Source organism: Trachypithecus francoisi, unplaced genomic scaffold (genome assembly GCF_009764315.1).
Source record: "Trachypithecus francoisi isolate TF-2019V2 unplaced genomic scaffold, Tfra_2.0 Lachesis_group9, whole genome shotgun sequence".
In the NCBI taxonomy this organism is placed as follows: domain Eukaryota; kingdom Metazoa; phylum Chordata; class Mammalia; order Primates; family Cercopithecidae; genus Trachypithecus; species Trachypithecus francoisi.
Window position 1 is genome coordinate 40,129,564 of NW_022681474.1, and position 15,478 is coordinate 40,145,041.

General features: G+C 40.9%; 1 protein-coding gene and 1 long non-coding RNA gene across 7 annotated transcripts in view; one reads left to right on the forward strand and one right to left on the reverse strand.

Annotated features, from left to right (window-relative positions):
* Window positions 1–15,478, forward strand: part of LRMDA (leucine rich melanocyte differentiation associated) — a 1,134,568-nt gene that overhangs the window by 413,054 nt on the left and 706,036 nt on the right. The gene's annotated exons all lie outside the window — the stretch shown is intronic.
* The window catches only part of LOC117082758, a 30,982-nt gene continuing 20,079 nt past the window's right edge, over window positions 4,576–15,478 (reverse strand). For both annotated transcript variants that reach the window (XR_004436763.1, XR_004436762.1), the window contains exon 3: window positions 4,576–4,928. This is a non-coding gene — a long non-coding RNA (uncharacterized LOC117082758). The remainder of the gene's footprint in view (window positions 4,929–15,478) is intronic.

Sequence of the window (15,478 nt, forward strand, 5' to 3'; positions counted from 1 at the left end):
CAGAGTCGTTCGCCTCTGCGCCGGCCCCCGCTGCTTTCCCTATTGGACCTCAGCTGTGGGCTGTCCCCAGAGGTGGAGTCTACAGAGACAGGCAGGTTTCCTTGAGCTGCTGTGAGCTCCACCCAGTTCGAGCTTCCCAGCGGCTTTGTTTACCTACTTAAGCCTCAGCAATGGCGGGCGCCCCTCCCCCAGCCTCGCTGCTACCTTGCAGATAGATCGCCGCAGACTGCTGTGTTAGCAGTGAGGAAGGCTCCGTGGGCGTGGGACCCTCCCGGCCAGGTGTGGGATATATTCTCCTGGTGTGCCTGTTTCCTTAAAGCCCAGTATTGGGGTGGGAGTTACCCGATTTTCCAGGTGTTATGTGTCTCAGTTCCCCTGGCTAGGAAAACGGATTTCCTTCCCCCTTGGGCTTCCAGGTGAGGCGATGCCTCGCCCTGCTTCAGCTCACGCTGGTCAGGCTGCAGCAGCTGACCAGCACCGATTGTCCGGTACTCCCTAGAGAGATGACCCCAGTACCTCAGTTGAAAATGCAGAAATCACCGGTCTTCTGTGTCACTCGCGCTGGGAGTTGGAGACTGGAGCTGTTCCTATTCGGCCATCTTGCTCCGCCCCCTATGGTGTATTATTGAACTTAAATATACCTGCAGTTAGGAATGCTATGTTTTGTCTGTGTGAATGATTGCCCTCAGGAAGAGCATATGCACGTTGACTCAAGCCAGTCCTGGGAGACTGAGTCCTAGCTTGTGGCTGTCACCCAAACCTTGAGAGCCCTGCTGTTCCTTCTAGTTGCTTGGGCACTTGGCCAAATGCACAGGAAAGTGGGGGTGTGTATGTGGAGACTTCGAATGGTGTGGTTTGTCTTCCCACTTAATACTAGTTACGCCGTGAAGACTTACCTGTGAATGAGGTTTGGTGGTAACTTATGTTCAAGCCTGGTAACAACAGTTCAACCGCTTTGAGATCCAAGCACCCTGTAGGTGATCAGTGTTATGCCAAAAGGAAGGGAGGATTGGCTTTGGCACTTTTTGGTAAGCTGCACATTCCAAAATAAAATTTATTTATTGGAAGGCATAGTCATCTCTGCTGGTGCCTCTGGAGTATTGAATGTTTGCTTGCTCCAAAACTGATCTAGGTCTCTATGTTGTGATGGTCCCAGTTAGGACATTGTCACAGCTTAGATGGCTGTAGTACAACTAGCCTTGGGTTTGGAGGCTTGGAGTCACATTTCCCCTCTGTCTCTGTTTCTTTGCTGGTAGATGGAGATGATGGGGCTGAACTCATCACTTGTTTAAAGTTCCTCAGTTATTTAGATATCCACATTTTTCTGGGTCTTTCTCCATGCCCGGCATTGAAATGAAAACCATTGAAATTTTAACATTATCAATGAAAACTGGGCTTACTCTAAGTCAGGGGTTGGCAAACTATGGTCTGTTGCCTCTTTTCATATGCCTGCAAAGCAAAAAATGGTTTTTACATTTTAAATCATTGAGAAAAATTAGAAGAATACTTTGTGACAAGTGTTATGAAGTTCAAATTTCAGTGTCCATAAGTGAATTCTTTGCTTCTCATTAGTAAGCCTGTGTTACAAGAAATTATACTCAATATTTATTATATTTTTAATTTTGTCCATAAAGTTTATTTGGCAAAGGAATTTTTTTCTCTTGTTAGTTTCTCCATAGTACCCTTGATTTTACCACTTGGCCTAGAAAGTCTGAAATATTTACTATCTGGTTCTTTACAGAAAGTGTTTGCTGACCTCTGGTCTATGTTATTTCACAGTCTCACTAGATGAGTGGTTTGCAAACTGTGGGTCATGATCCACTAGCTTTTGGTGAAATCAATTTAGAGGGTTACAAATAGCATCTTATAAATAAATGAAATAAAAGAGGATTTTAAAAGACAGGACATTATCAAAGTGCATTGCGTATGGTATGGCGAATGTTGTTTTATGAAGTTTTTCAGAGGTGAGCGCGTTTGTATGTGTGCACATGCTGGGTCACCATGTCAGATATAAACTGGGTCATGGCTGAAAGAGGTGGAAAAGGGTGGGGCATGGTGGCTGACACCTATAATGCCAGCACTTTGGGAGGCCAAGGTGGGAGGATGGCTTGAGCCTAGGAGTTGGAGACCAGCAACACAGTGAGACCCCTGTTTCTTAAAAAAAAAAAAAAAAAAAAAAATTACCCGGGGTAGTAGCATGAGCATGTAGTCCCAGCAACTGAGAAGGCTGAGGAGGGAGGATCACTTGAGCCCTGGAGGTCAAGGCTGCAGTGAGCCATGATGGCACCACTACCCTCTACCCTAGGTGACAGAGCAAGACCTTGTCTTTAAATTATGTAAGTAAATAAGCAAATGAAGAAGTGGAAAGCCACAGCACTAGAGCACAAACTCTTTGAGGGCAGAAAGCCTGTCTCATTCATTTTTGTTACCTTGGGCCTGGCACAATGCCTGGGAAGAAACAGGCTTTTAAGAACGTTTGAAGAGATGAATTAATGAGTTCAGGGAAGAAATAAGGCATGACTATTGACAATTATGGACACAGCTACTAAATAATATCTGAACATGTCGTCATGTGTTTAGCTCAATGCATATGGTTTCCTGAAATGAGGAAATGCATTTCAGAGAATGAACAAATAATTTATTTTCTGTATTGGAAGATGGCACATAGGAAACTGGGTTTGAGTTCCATCCTGAAGGGTAGTCGGGTCATGTGATAAGCGTGGTATAGAGAAGGGGGACAAGCATTGGCCTAGGGGTCTTGAGGCTGATGCCTGCTCCACCCTGAACTGCTGGGAACTTGGATGAGTTTCCTGTGTCTTTCCTGCCAAGTTCTTTCAACCCAGGTGAAGTGAGCATGATAATAATGATTATCAAACACCTCAGCTGTGAAGATCAGAGGAGAGGATGAGGAGGAGAGCACTTTCAAAAGTATAAATCCTGGTGCAAAGGCAGTGCTCATTATTATGTCATGTTAAACTATTTGTATTGGACCCTTTCTGTGGGCAAGACATGTGCTTGGCACAGTGGGAACTAGAAACTCAGACCCCTTAAGGTCCTTATGGTTAAACTAATGAATCTTTAAGGTTGTTATACTGGTGAAAAGATAGATAGCAACACAAAATTTAAAATAAGCCAATAGCAGAGGATATGTTGTGAGGTCATCCATGCCATTGCAAATGTTCGGACTCCCCAGGGTGAGCACAGGGTAAGGCAAACACTCTGGGGAAATGTGAGAAGGGGAGGTGGTACAGGAGGTATGAGATAGGGAGTCTTGAATACAAAGGAGGGCCCTTCTCGCTGGGCTGTGGTAGTGGCAGCAGAAAGGAGAAACCCCTGTGGATGAAAAAGTCCCCTCTGAGTGAGTGACTCCCTGGGCTAATTGGTGCATTACTCTCTTTGATGGGCCCGATGGTGCTGAGATAACAAAATGAAAAATCAAATGAGAAATGGAACCTAGGAGTCTAAAAAGTTAGTAAATTTTGACATTAGAAATATAATCAAATTTCACTAGTGGTTTTCTGTAGTGACAGCCAAATCTATCCGTGTCAGAGCAACGGCCTATGGTATGTGGTTTCATGTGGCTTTTCTTCCCCCTTTCTCTTTTCCTTTTGCAAAATCAGCATTAGGCTATTTGGAGGACAGGCGAGAACTATTATGTTAAATTGTGCTACCTACAACTTAAGCTTCTGTCTTTGCTAAAGCTGCCAGTTTTTATAAACAACAGAAGACAGAAAGGGTTTACTAAGAATAATGTTGAAGCCCAAAAGAATCCTACAGCCTATAAATCTTAATAGAGGTTCTGAGATTCCAGCAGGCTGGATGTGTCTCTTTTACCCAGGCTCACTCCATCTTGGCTCCCCCGTGATGACTCCAATTTTCTCGAAACACAGGCACAGTCCTTTGAATTTACTTGTGGCACTATTTGCCTACAAACAGGAATACATGCATATAACCTATGCAAATCAATAAAAACATGTCAAGACCCCTTAGATCACACTAGTCTCCTAAAATGCAATTTATCTTGCTGCAAATGAGAGTAAGGGACTAGGTAACAAATAGCATCTGATCATTTAACTAGCACCTGTTGTCAATGCATGTGAAAACTGCATTTTTCATTTGACATACAGTAAATTGCATTTTCATATATATCGAATAGAAAAGTGAGCTGGGATGTACATAGGCAGCCCTTTATGAATTTTATGAACAATGGATATTTTAGAGCTGTATGTTTAAAGGGGTCACGTCAGATGCTGCAAATTTATTTGTTCCTTCCAGCATTGGTTGTGAACATACCGTACTTTTCTTATGGCTGGGTGTTGAAGTGTGGCAACGCTGAAAGTATAATTATAACATTCATGTTAGGTGAAGGACAATTACTATAATTTTTGTATAAAATTGAATATAACTTAAATGTGTAAATGTGAATTTTTTTTTTTTTTTTTTACAAAAGTTTCTTGGGGCAAAGCTGCTTTTTATAAATTACATTTTTTCAGTCAATTCCTTTGTTGGCTTAAATTATGAGCCACAGGTTTTTTTTTTTTTTAATGCAATATTTTATTTGCAGATGGGTGGCTGTTGTGCAAATTCAACAACACTTAAGCTTATCAGCAACAATGGTTTTCACATTAGTGAGCATGGTTTGGCAATATTATTTGACATCTGGAACAAGCTATATTATACCAGACATATCAAGTATAACTGAATGGATCATTTAACTGGCATTTGTTTCAAAAACTCCCACTCTTCAGCTTTTGCCTGGCTGTCATGATATGCCGGCAACGCATCCTGTGTTTGCCTGGCTTCTGTGTCTCTCATCTGCCTTTGAAAGTCTCATGCTCACTTCCCACCTTCAGGTGGACACTTAGTCACCACGACAATGAGGCCACATTCTTGCATCTCTTTTCGGAGAAGGTCAGGATGCCAGGTAGCTGCAGAGAGAAGGAGCTCTGTGACCATTTTAGCCAGGAGTCAGGCCATCGATTGCACCATAAGCCATTCTCTTATTTTGAGTGTTTGATTGTGGCTCCCCCTGGCACATCTACATGTTTTCTAACTATGTCACACAGGGAGATCGGCTTTGTTGAATTTCCTGTAACTTGGATAGAAAGGAGAAAAAACAGGAAGGGCCCTTCTGTGTAACATCCTTTAATAAAAGAACCACATGGGGGCAGAGAGAGAAGAAGCTGGAAGTAAGAGGAAATGGTGATAGTAGAATTTTAACACTTAAAATTTTTCTCAGTCTGTCTAAGATTTTCCTCTAGCAATTTGGAGTATATAGTCACAACTTGGGGGCCTAGCCCTAAAGTTGTATATCATTGCTGCTATTGTTTTACTTAATTGCTCTGCCTGAGGAATTCACTCCTTAGGATGTTGAAGCCAGGCTTATGAAGAATCTCCATGGGGAAACAGGTATGTAAATGCTAGGTACCTCCTAAATAGGAAGTAATGCATTTACGTCTTGCAGAAATGCCGTTGCTTTTGTTACTTATTTGTGTGTGTGTGTGTGTGTCTGTGTGTGTGAGCTTTTCTCTTTAAACTCAACAGGATATAAGCAGACCCCACCTAGTTTACTGAGTAAATTCATACCAACCATTCAAAATAATTACAGAGAAAGAAGGACTTGTTAAGTAAAGCAAATAATGGGCAAGTCTCAAAAGGCAAAAGCCAAATAATGAGAAAAGTCATAGGCTTAACTTCGTTTTCATTGCATTTGGTAAAATTGTTTTTGTCAATATAAACAATCAGAAATTGAGGCTTGAGGCTGAAAAGGGATTTATTATCTAACTAATGTCACTGAAAGGAACTGCCCAAGGTGGTCATAGCACTGGAAAGAAAGAAGGAGCCTTAACTCTCCTAACATTCCCATTTAGATTAATTGGAGACAAATTCATTTATTGATTAAGTGTTTTATTCATTCCACAAATATTTCATGAGCATCAAATGTTATGTGCAAAGCACCACATTGTGGAGTGTGGCAAAGTAAATAAATAAATAATACCAAAATGATACTAAAAGCAAACGTCCCACCACCAACAAAAACCAAAGTAGAACAAACCCATTTACAATAGCATCAAAAAGAATACTTAGGAATAAACTTAACCAAGGAGGTGGAAAACTTGTATAAAAAGTGTAAAACATTGCTAAAAGAAATCAAAGAAGGTACCAATAAATGGAAAGATACCCTATGTGCATGGATTGGAAAATTTAATACTGTTAAAATATCAATACTACCCAAAACAATCTATGAATCTATGTAATCTTGATCCAAATCTCAGTGGCAATTTTGCATAAATAGAAAAAGCTATTCTAAAATTCATGTGGAATCTCAAGGAACCCTGAATAGTCCAAACAATCTTGAAAAAGAAGAATAAATTTGGAGGCCTCACACTTCCTGATTTCAAAATACATTACAAAGCAACAGTAATCAAGATGGTGTGGTATTTACATAAAGACAGACACATAGACAATTGGAATCAAATACAGAGCTCAGAAATAGACCATTGTGTATATGGTCAAATGATTTTCAAAAAGAATGCCAAGACTTCACAGAGGGTAAAGGACAGTCTCTTCAACCAATGATGTTGGCAAAAGTGGATAACCATATGCAAAAGAATACAGTTGGGTCCTAACTTCATATTATATACAAAAATCAATTCGAAGTTTTATAGTTTTAGTTCTTATTCTTAGGGTCTAAAACTATAAAACTCTTAGAAGGAAACATAGGAGGAAAGCTTCAATGCAGTGAATCGAGCAATGATTTCTTGGATATGACACCAAATGCACAGGCAACAAAAACAAAAATAGACAAATGGAACTACATCAAACATAAAAACTTCACATCGAAGGAACAATTAACAGAACAAAAAGGCAATCTATGGAATGGGAGGAAATATTTGCAAATCATATATATGCAGTTAAATCCAGAATATATAGAGAACTTCTACAATTCTGTAACAAAAAGATGACTCCATTAAAAAATGGGTGAAGGACGTGAATAGAAGTTCTCCAAAGAAGATTATACAAATGGCTAATAAGCATATAAAAATATCATGATTCAACGTCACTAATCGTAAGAGAAAGGAAAATCGAAGAAGGTACCAATAAATGGAAAGACATCCACTAAAAGATTCATCACTAATCATAAGAGAAAAAAAATAAAAAACATGAGCTATCACCTTATGCCTATTTGGATGGCCAGTATCAAAGGAACAGAAAACAACCTGTGCTGCTGAGGATATGGAGAAATTGGAACCCTTGTGTACTGTTGGAAGGAATGTAAAATGATGCAACTGCTGTGAAAAACAGTATAGAGGTTCCTCAGAGAATTAAACGTAGAATTACTGTATGATCCAGCACTCTGTATATATATCCAAAATAATTCAAAGCAAGATCTTGAAGGGACAATTTCTCACTCATGTTCATTGCAGCATTATTCACAATAGCCAATAGGTAGAAGCAGCCCAAATGTCCATCAATGGATGAATGGGTAACGAAAATGTGGTATGAAATGTTATGCAGCCTTAAAAAAGAAGGAAATCCCTGTCACATGCTGCAGCATGAATGAACCTCTAGAATATTATACTAAATGAAATTAGCCATTCACAAAAGGACAAATACTGTATGATTCCACTTGTTGGAAGTAACTAAAGTAATTAAAATCATAGAAACAAAGTAAAAGGTGGTGATGATGTAGAGTGCAGGTTTTCTTTTGGGTTGTGGAGTGGAGGCCTGTTGCTTTACTGGCTGAATGAGCAGCTTTCTACCAGAGCCTGCTGTTTATTGAACAGGCCCGTAAACATACCTCTGTGCTATGCTGAGGCCTGGTACTGTGATCCAGCATTGGGCACCTGGGACTAGCCTCTTCTTTTCCTGCCTCCTTCTTCCTGGGTATTCATAGGCATCTGCTTATTTACTTCCAAATTCCAAGGGAGAATTGGGCTCATAAATCTTCACAATACCCCGGATGCATTACAGTGTTACCCACTGGTGTTGTTACTTTAATGCCTCTCTAATTATCTTGTGCACCCAGACCGTAGGCACTTAGGGAGGAAGAGCAAGAGCAGAAGAGAACAGCCACCTGCATCACTTTTCTGTGTAAGTTCCATCCGGCACATCTGCTTTTCTCTTTGGGAGGGAAAAGTGGCTCGTTTTGCCCTTAGACCCATTCTTGCCCATACTCTGCTTTGCTGTCTGCCACAGGGGCTGTCATCTGTGGGGGCAGTCCCCAAGCTCTTTAACCAGCCAGCTTCCTATTGGGTTTGATCAATGGGAGACCCTGGCAGGAGACTGGAAGGTGGAGCAAGTGATAAGTCAGGTATCTGTCCCTGTCTTCTCTGCCTCTGGTAGCTTCTCTGGCATGGGCTGATCTCCGCTGTGGCTCCAACTCCTCCTATAGGACATAGCCTACCACGGCTTAGCTTTAGTTGGTGACCCTCATCCCAGTGTCCCCACTGTCTTTTCACTCTGAGAGTGGTAATGCTTTCTTACTCTTGCTTCTTCTGTGCTGTATATCCTTGCTGTGAATTCACTTCCCTGCATTACATTTCTTCTTTTGTAAATACTTGAAGCAGTTCCTATTTTCTAGGTTTGACCCTAACTGATGCAGTTCTGTAGGCCTTTAGAAAGCCCTAAGTAGTACTATATAATCCACCCAAGTGCCCATCAGTGATAGATTGGATTTTAAAAAAATGTGGTACATATATAACGTGAAATAGTATAAAGTCATAAAAAGGAATGAGATCATGTCCTTTGCAGGGACATGGGTGGAGCTGGAAGCCATTATCTTCAGCAAACTAACACAGGAACAGAAAGCCAAGCACTGCATGTTCTCACTTATAAGTGGGAGCCGAACAATGAGATCACATAGATACAGGGAGGGAAACAACATACACTGGGGCCTTTCAGGGGGTGAGGTTGTAGGAGGGAGAACATTAGGAAAAATAGCTAAAGCATTCTGGGCTTAATAACTAGGTGATGGGTTGATAGGTGCATCTAACCACCGTGGTACACGTTTACCTATGTAACAAACTTGCACATCCTGTACCTGTACCCCAAAATTTAAAATAAAAATTTTAAAAAGCCCTAAGTAGTTCTGTTGAAAAAAACATTTATTGAAGGAAAGCAAGATTGGAAACCAACAGTGTCAATTTTTTACACACGGTTCAGTATTACTTATAGTATTAGTTGTCTGCTGGGTGTGTAGCCAAAGCTGAAAGCAATTGATGACAATGCGAAGGTAAACTGGTTCATGTGGTTCATGTTTGTTGAGTGTTGTTTTACTTGTGGTAGCATATAAATTGTGAAAAGGGATGGAAATAAATGCTGGTATCCTAGACTTCATTTTAGATCATTATGATGAAAAACATGATGTTTTCATATTATGGAAACTTCCATCATCATAACTCAGCGTGGATAGTCTATCCAGTTTAATAAGACTGTATTTATTATATGAGCACCTTGATGGTGTGGCATCAGGCCAGACATAAACTAGAAACAGAGCCCAGTATAAGCTGAAAAGAGGTCTCTTGATTGGGAATAAAAAGATTAAAAACTACAGATTACATTTATATTAGTCTGTAACCATTTTTGCATTTTATTTGAGATTTTTAAAAAGTATAGTAGGGCTATTGTGAAAATTGTAAATGATGGAGTCTTTTATTTTAGGAGTCTTTCATTCCTTTTTGGAGTATTTTGGAGGTGCCCCAACAAGCTGTCAAATCCTCTATTAGCTTCAAGAGTTGGGCATTCGCACTCAAACTTAGTGTTAAAAACTTATTATTTTCTTTCTTCTCAGGTTTTAAGCTCCCAAGAATTACTGGGTGGGTAAGAATCTAGTGTGTTTCTGTTACTCATATAACACCATCTGGGTTTCCAAGAGGTACACTTTGGCCTGAGAGAATGGCTGTTGAGTGGTATAGAAAACATCAAAGTCAAAACAGTAACGTATTAAAAAATATTAGCTCATCTAATACACAGGGTTGAAGCTAAGATCCCTCAGTTCCTGCCATCTTGGAGTTTATAATCTACTGGAAAATACAGACAATCAGGATGGTAACTGGGAAGTTTCGGGGCCTTGGGAGCAGAGGAAAAGTTGTCTAGACATATCTGGAAGCTGAAACTTGAAAGACAAGAGGAATTCATTTGAGAGGAGTTGAAACGGTAGTGTTCTGGGCAGAGGCTACCAGAGTATGCAGAGCTTTGAAGGCATGAACAGTGAGAGAACATATTGTCTTATGAGAAATGACACAGAAATGTTTTAAAGTTGTATCTTTCCAAAAGTAAAATAACAGCTTTAAAAAAAATTTTTTTTTTTTTTAACCCTGCCTAGAAGAGGATCATTTTGGTGGTGGTGGTTGTTCAACATGATTGAATATGATTGGGTATTATTACTTGCTGATGGGACTTAATTTTCTCCTGTTTAAATGTGATCCATTATCTTGTGTCTAGAACATATTAAAATGACTTCAAAATGAGAAACAAGGGAACCTTGGTTATTTCAGCATAAACATCCTTGTTTATTGAGCTGACGTTAAGGGTGCTGGGATATGTTAATATTACAATAATATAGGTGCTTAAATCTCAGTATTAAAGAACTGTATTAGTCCTCTGTGATGGTGGGCTACTCAGACCATAAAGGTAACTTGATGTTTACTGTTATGTTTTTCTATTCTTATCCTGTTTGGTCTTGCCTCCTGGCTTCTCTCTTTTTCTTTTTTTCCTCTCTTCTTTCCTTCCAACTCAAAACTCATCAACTTGCAATACCCCTGATAAAACTCATTTATAATGCTGACCAAATTTTCTGGCTTCAGCCAGCTGTTCAGTTTTTTTCTTGTGAAAGGCCCCAAACTCTTCTCACTACTTGTTCTGAAGATAAATTAGCGACTTCTAAATAATGCAGTGAACCCTAATTCTCTTTGATTAGTAGCGAGTTAGATGATAGCGACCCATTGAAATTGGCCATCAGCATAAATAATGAGTGAATGAACTGATAAAATGCAAAGTCACTGGCCGTCATAAATCAAATGAAATCCACTTTCTCTGGAAGTCACTGAAATTAGAAGTCCATGCTCCTATTAATTATTTTGCCTTCTGAAGACGACAGTGTTATAAATCAGCCTTGAAAGGCCCTTCACTTAGAAAGCTGAAGGAGTACGGCTGCCTGCAAATTGCTTTGTGTATGCACCTAATTGTTTCTTAAGTAATTCACCTTTGTAGCATTGCTTCAGGAAAGGAAGAAGGTCCCTTAGGTTGAGATCCATGACTTGTAGCCTTAGGAAGGGCCTTGAGAAGGCTTTCCGAAAGGTCCAAATTGTAGTGGGCAATTCCTCACCCCCTTCTCTAGAAAAGATATCATCATGTTCTTTGTCTTACAACTCAGACCCCATCAGGCGGGCCGGCATTTTTGGAGTGGTTTGCTATGGCAGGATCCAAAAAAAGGCTGGCAGTAGACCCTGAGCCATTTCATCATCTTGTCTCAACTTAACTTCCATCCAGGCCTGAGAAGCCAAGCTTCACTAGAATTCAGTGAAAACCAAGATTTTATTTTTTTTATTTATTTTTTTTGGGACGGAGTCTCGCTCTGTCGCCCAGGCTGGAGTGCAGTGGCCAGATCTCGGCTCACTGCAAGCTCCTCCTCCCGAGTTTACGCCATTCTCCTGCCTCAGATTCCCGAGTAGCTGGGACTACAGGTGCCCGCCACCTCGCCTGGCTAGTTTTTTTTTTTTGTATTTTTTTTAGTAGCGACGGGGTTTCACCGTATTAGCCAGGATGGTCTCGATCTCCTGACCTCGTGATCCGCCCGTCTCGGCCTCCCAAAGTGCTGGGATTACAGGCTTGAGCCACAGCGCCTGGCCGAAAACCAAGATTTTAAAAGTTGAGAAAAAACAGAGAGTGAAAACTCTGACTTCTGAGGTTCATTGTAAGAGTTGTTGTAATCTGCATATATTATGAAGTGACATACAATTTTTGGTAAAAGGTGGGTGGGAAATTATATTCATTTAGGAGCCCATTTTGCAACAGATATTTTAAAAGACAACACATTTTGGAAAAGAGGTTAATTGGATGGTAGGAAATGTTGTAAATTAGTTTCATTTAGGACCATTACCTGTCATTTAAAGTTCTGAATTTGAGACTGCTGATTAAAAAAAAGCAAAACAACAACAACAGCAACAACAAAAACAGAACAAAAAAATAGTTCTCTTTTGGGTGTGGTCTCAAAAATTTGGTCCAGCTTTAAGATGTGATCCTGGATTGTTAGCAAATCTGTTCAGAGCTGACAAGGAAATTCTGTGTTTCCTATTGAGTGTGGGTGACTTTTGCTGGCTTCTGTAGAGAGATGGATGGGCAGGCTTATGGAGGTGAAGACAGACATCAGTAGGCAGTAGCTCCTGAGACTTCCAGCTGCTAGTTAAGTATATGGTGAGTGTTCAAAATTAGCTTTAGTAGGGGCTCCATAGATGGGGGTTGTATTAGTCCATTCCCACGCTGCTCATGCTAAGTAATTTATAAAGGAAAGAGGTTTAATTGACTCACAGTTCTACATGGCTGGAGAGGCCTCAGGAAACTTACAATCATGGCAGAAGGGGAACCAAACACATCCTTCTTCACATGGCATCAAGAAAGAGAAATGCTGAGCAAAATGATGCACAAATGCATCATTTGTGCATCTGAATAACCCATTCTCCAAACTAAACTTGATGTATAATTGAGCATTATGTCATGAAGTAGAAAGGAGCAATTATCCCCTGGGATATTGAATACCAAATGGAAGGATGTTCTGGGCTGTATCCTCGAAACCAGCCAACTCTGTGATTTCGCAGTGATTCCATGAGTCATTCTACACCTTCAGGATGAGAGGACATCCTAATCCTCTGGACATCCCCAGAACTGCCTAGCCCAGCTACTGGGCTCTTACTAGATTCCTACCCATAGTAGTAGAATTCTGCTTGTTGTTGGAGAAGCGTGGTGGAAGAAAATGCAGCTCATGGTCTTTCTGACTTGCTTCTGGAAGTCCAGGAGGGCCCTGCCAGTGTTCCATACTGCAGGAGAGAGTGAGGCATCTGTGAGCACTCTTTGCCTGGGAGTTGATACTGTGTGTCTCTGTTGGTCCTCATTTGGCTAGCTTGCGCTTTAGAGTTGTGGTTATGTGATGGGGGCATGTAATAAAGATTTGTTGATTGTTGGACATACCATGGGAGTGGAGGAGGAGCTCATCAGAACGAGTAGCTCTAGTATTTTTGGATTTGTTTCTGAGGTTTGTACAGGATAGGCAAATTCTTGACCATCTGTAGGACTGTCCTCCTGACGTGCATCATTTATTGCTCAAGGTTTCTGAATTTTAGAACATCCTTCTTTGATTTGGGTGATGTTCCCTTGTGTGGTATATAATCAAGTAACCATATGTCCTGGTTTCCCTGGGATAGTCTCAATTTATGCCTATTTTTCTAGTATGATTGTTAATATTGGCCACCCCTCATGCCTTTTACTCTCAAAATATCCAGATTTGGATGACCACTTTCTATATAATACTGAAAAGGAATGTTTATATTTGTTGTCCTAGTACCATAGAAACAGTGGCATATTGAAATACTCAAGTCTTTGGAAAAAATGAGCAATTTAAACTTACTCCCTGGCATGTGACCACTGGCAAGTTAGCTTCTCCGAGCCTGTTTCTTTATCCAGTAAATGGGGATCGATCATTGCACATCCCTCACAGATTTGTGCTGAGGATTAAATAACTGGTAAAAGTCCCAGCAGATTGTTGGGCACATAGGTAGGTAGAGGATAAACATTTGTTCTCTTCCTCAGAATAAGCCAAGAAATTTGGCCGGCTGGGGGCCAGCGGCTTTGGCATGTTTCTGAACCTCACTTCAAGTTGATGCAGGCAGTTCAGTCAGCATCAGGTGTCACAAAGAGGGAGCAAAAAATCATCCCCTCACCACTCTGGTGTGGATGAGAGGTCCTCTTTGAGGGAAAATCATCTCCCCCCAAGCCCCCAAAGCTCTTAGAATGCCCCATATAAAGAGATGCAAAAAGATATCCCCAGAAGAGTGAGAAGCTGAATTTGCTGTTTGCTGAAACAAAGGATTGATTCAGCATTTCTAGCAAAAGAAGCAGGAGGCTTGCCAGAGGGACAATAAATAGCTTTGCCTTTCACATGTAATATAATGGCGAGAGTAATCTATTGGTTTGGGAGCCTCTATCTCTTCATCTGTGAAATGGGGATAGAGATCATAGTGAGAATTAAAGGAGGCTGTAAAGGTAAAGCAGTGTTGCAAACTGTAGAGTGCAGGGCAAATCATATTTTTCTTGCTTATACAGAAGTAAAGCACCAAATGACCTGAACACTAGCTTGGGGTAAAATGACCACATGAGGCAATACACATAAGATGGACAGGTCTTTCAGACAATCTTCATTCATATGTTTGCTGTCTTTCGCTAATGCTGCAGGAGGGCACACACGGTTCTGTTTTACTGGTCCTATAGGAATTGCTGATTTTAAGCAAGTTGTGTAGTTTCATAGAGATTACTATTCCTGTCCACATTTCTAATTAGAAAGAGAAAAAGGATTTATTTTTCTCAGGACTTCCAATGGAAGAAGAGTCCCGAGTGCAGGTGGCCAGGCCTGGTTGTCTGCTGTGATGCTGACTTTATGTGACCTTTCTGGCTGCCTAGGTGGGGCACAGATTCTGAGGCCCCCGTGCCTGCCCACTAGCACTGCCCTGGCTCATTTGTTTACTCAATAGAAGCAGGTACCACATGGGGACCCTGTGTCACCCCAGTAAGTGGCAGTGTGCAGCTCATGCTGGGCCAGGTGAAAAGATGCTGATGGCTTGAAGGAGTCCTTGGAAGGACAAGTTAAAATATATCCATATGTGCTCATGCCTGCTCCTTCTGGTACCTGTCACACCCTTCCCTTCCCCATCTTCTCTTCTCCCTCTCCACTAATTATCACAGTACAGCCTAACAATGCATAAGGTTCTCCACCTAAACTGGGTGGGGCTGTGTGCTGCATTTATTTAGCTAATTCTTCACATAGCACTTAATATGTGCTGAGTAACAGCAGTGTTCCCTTGACCAAGTCATATGCCGTTGCCAGTGGAAAAGGCTGGGATTAGAGCTTCGCCAACTGACACCACAGTCCTTGCTCTACATTGTTTTTACTTCCCATCCCCCTCCTTTATAATGGCTACCTTTCCATTCATCTGGTTTGTTTGTTGTTTGTTCTATAAATTGCTGAAAATACTATGAACTCTTATTTGGAGAACGTTTGAGGGGAAGGTTGCCCTGCCATATCTTCTTATGCATTGAAAATTAAATTTTAACTACACAGGTATAGTATTCTCCATACTAACTGCTGAGGCTTAGTTCTTTTTGGCTGCTCGTCTACCCCTAATCTCTTCCCCAGAAGAGAGAACCACGTTAGGCATTTGCTACATTGACTTCTGCTGCTTCTGTGAATTTATATTCCTCTCTGCCA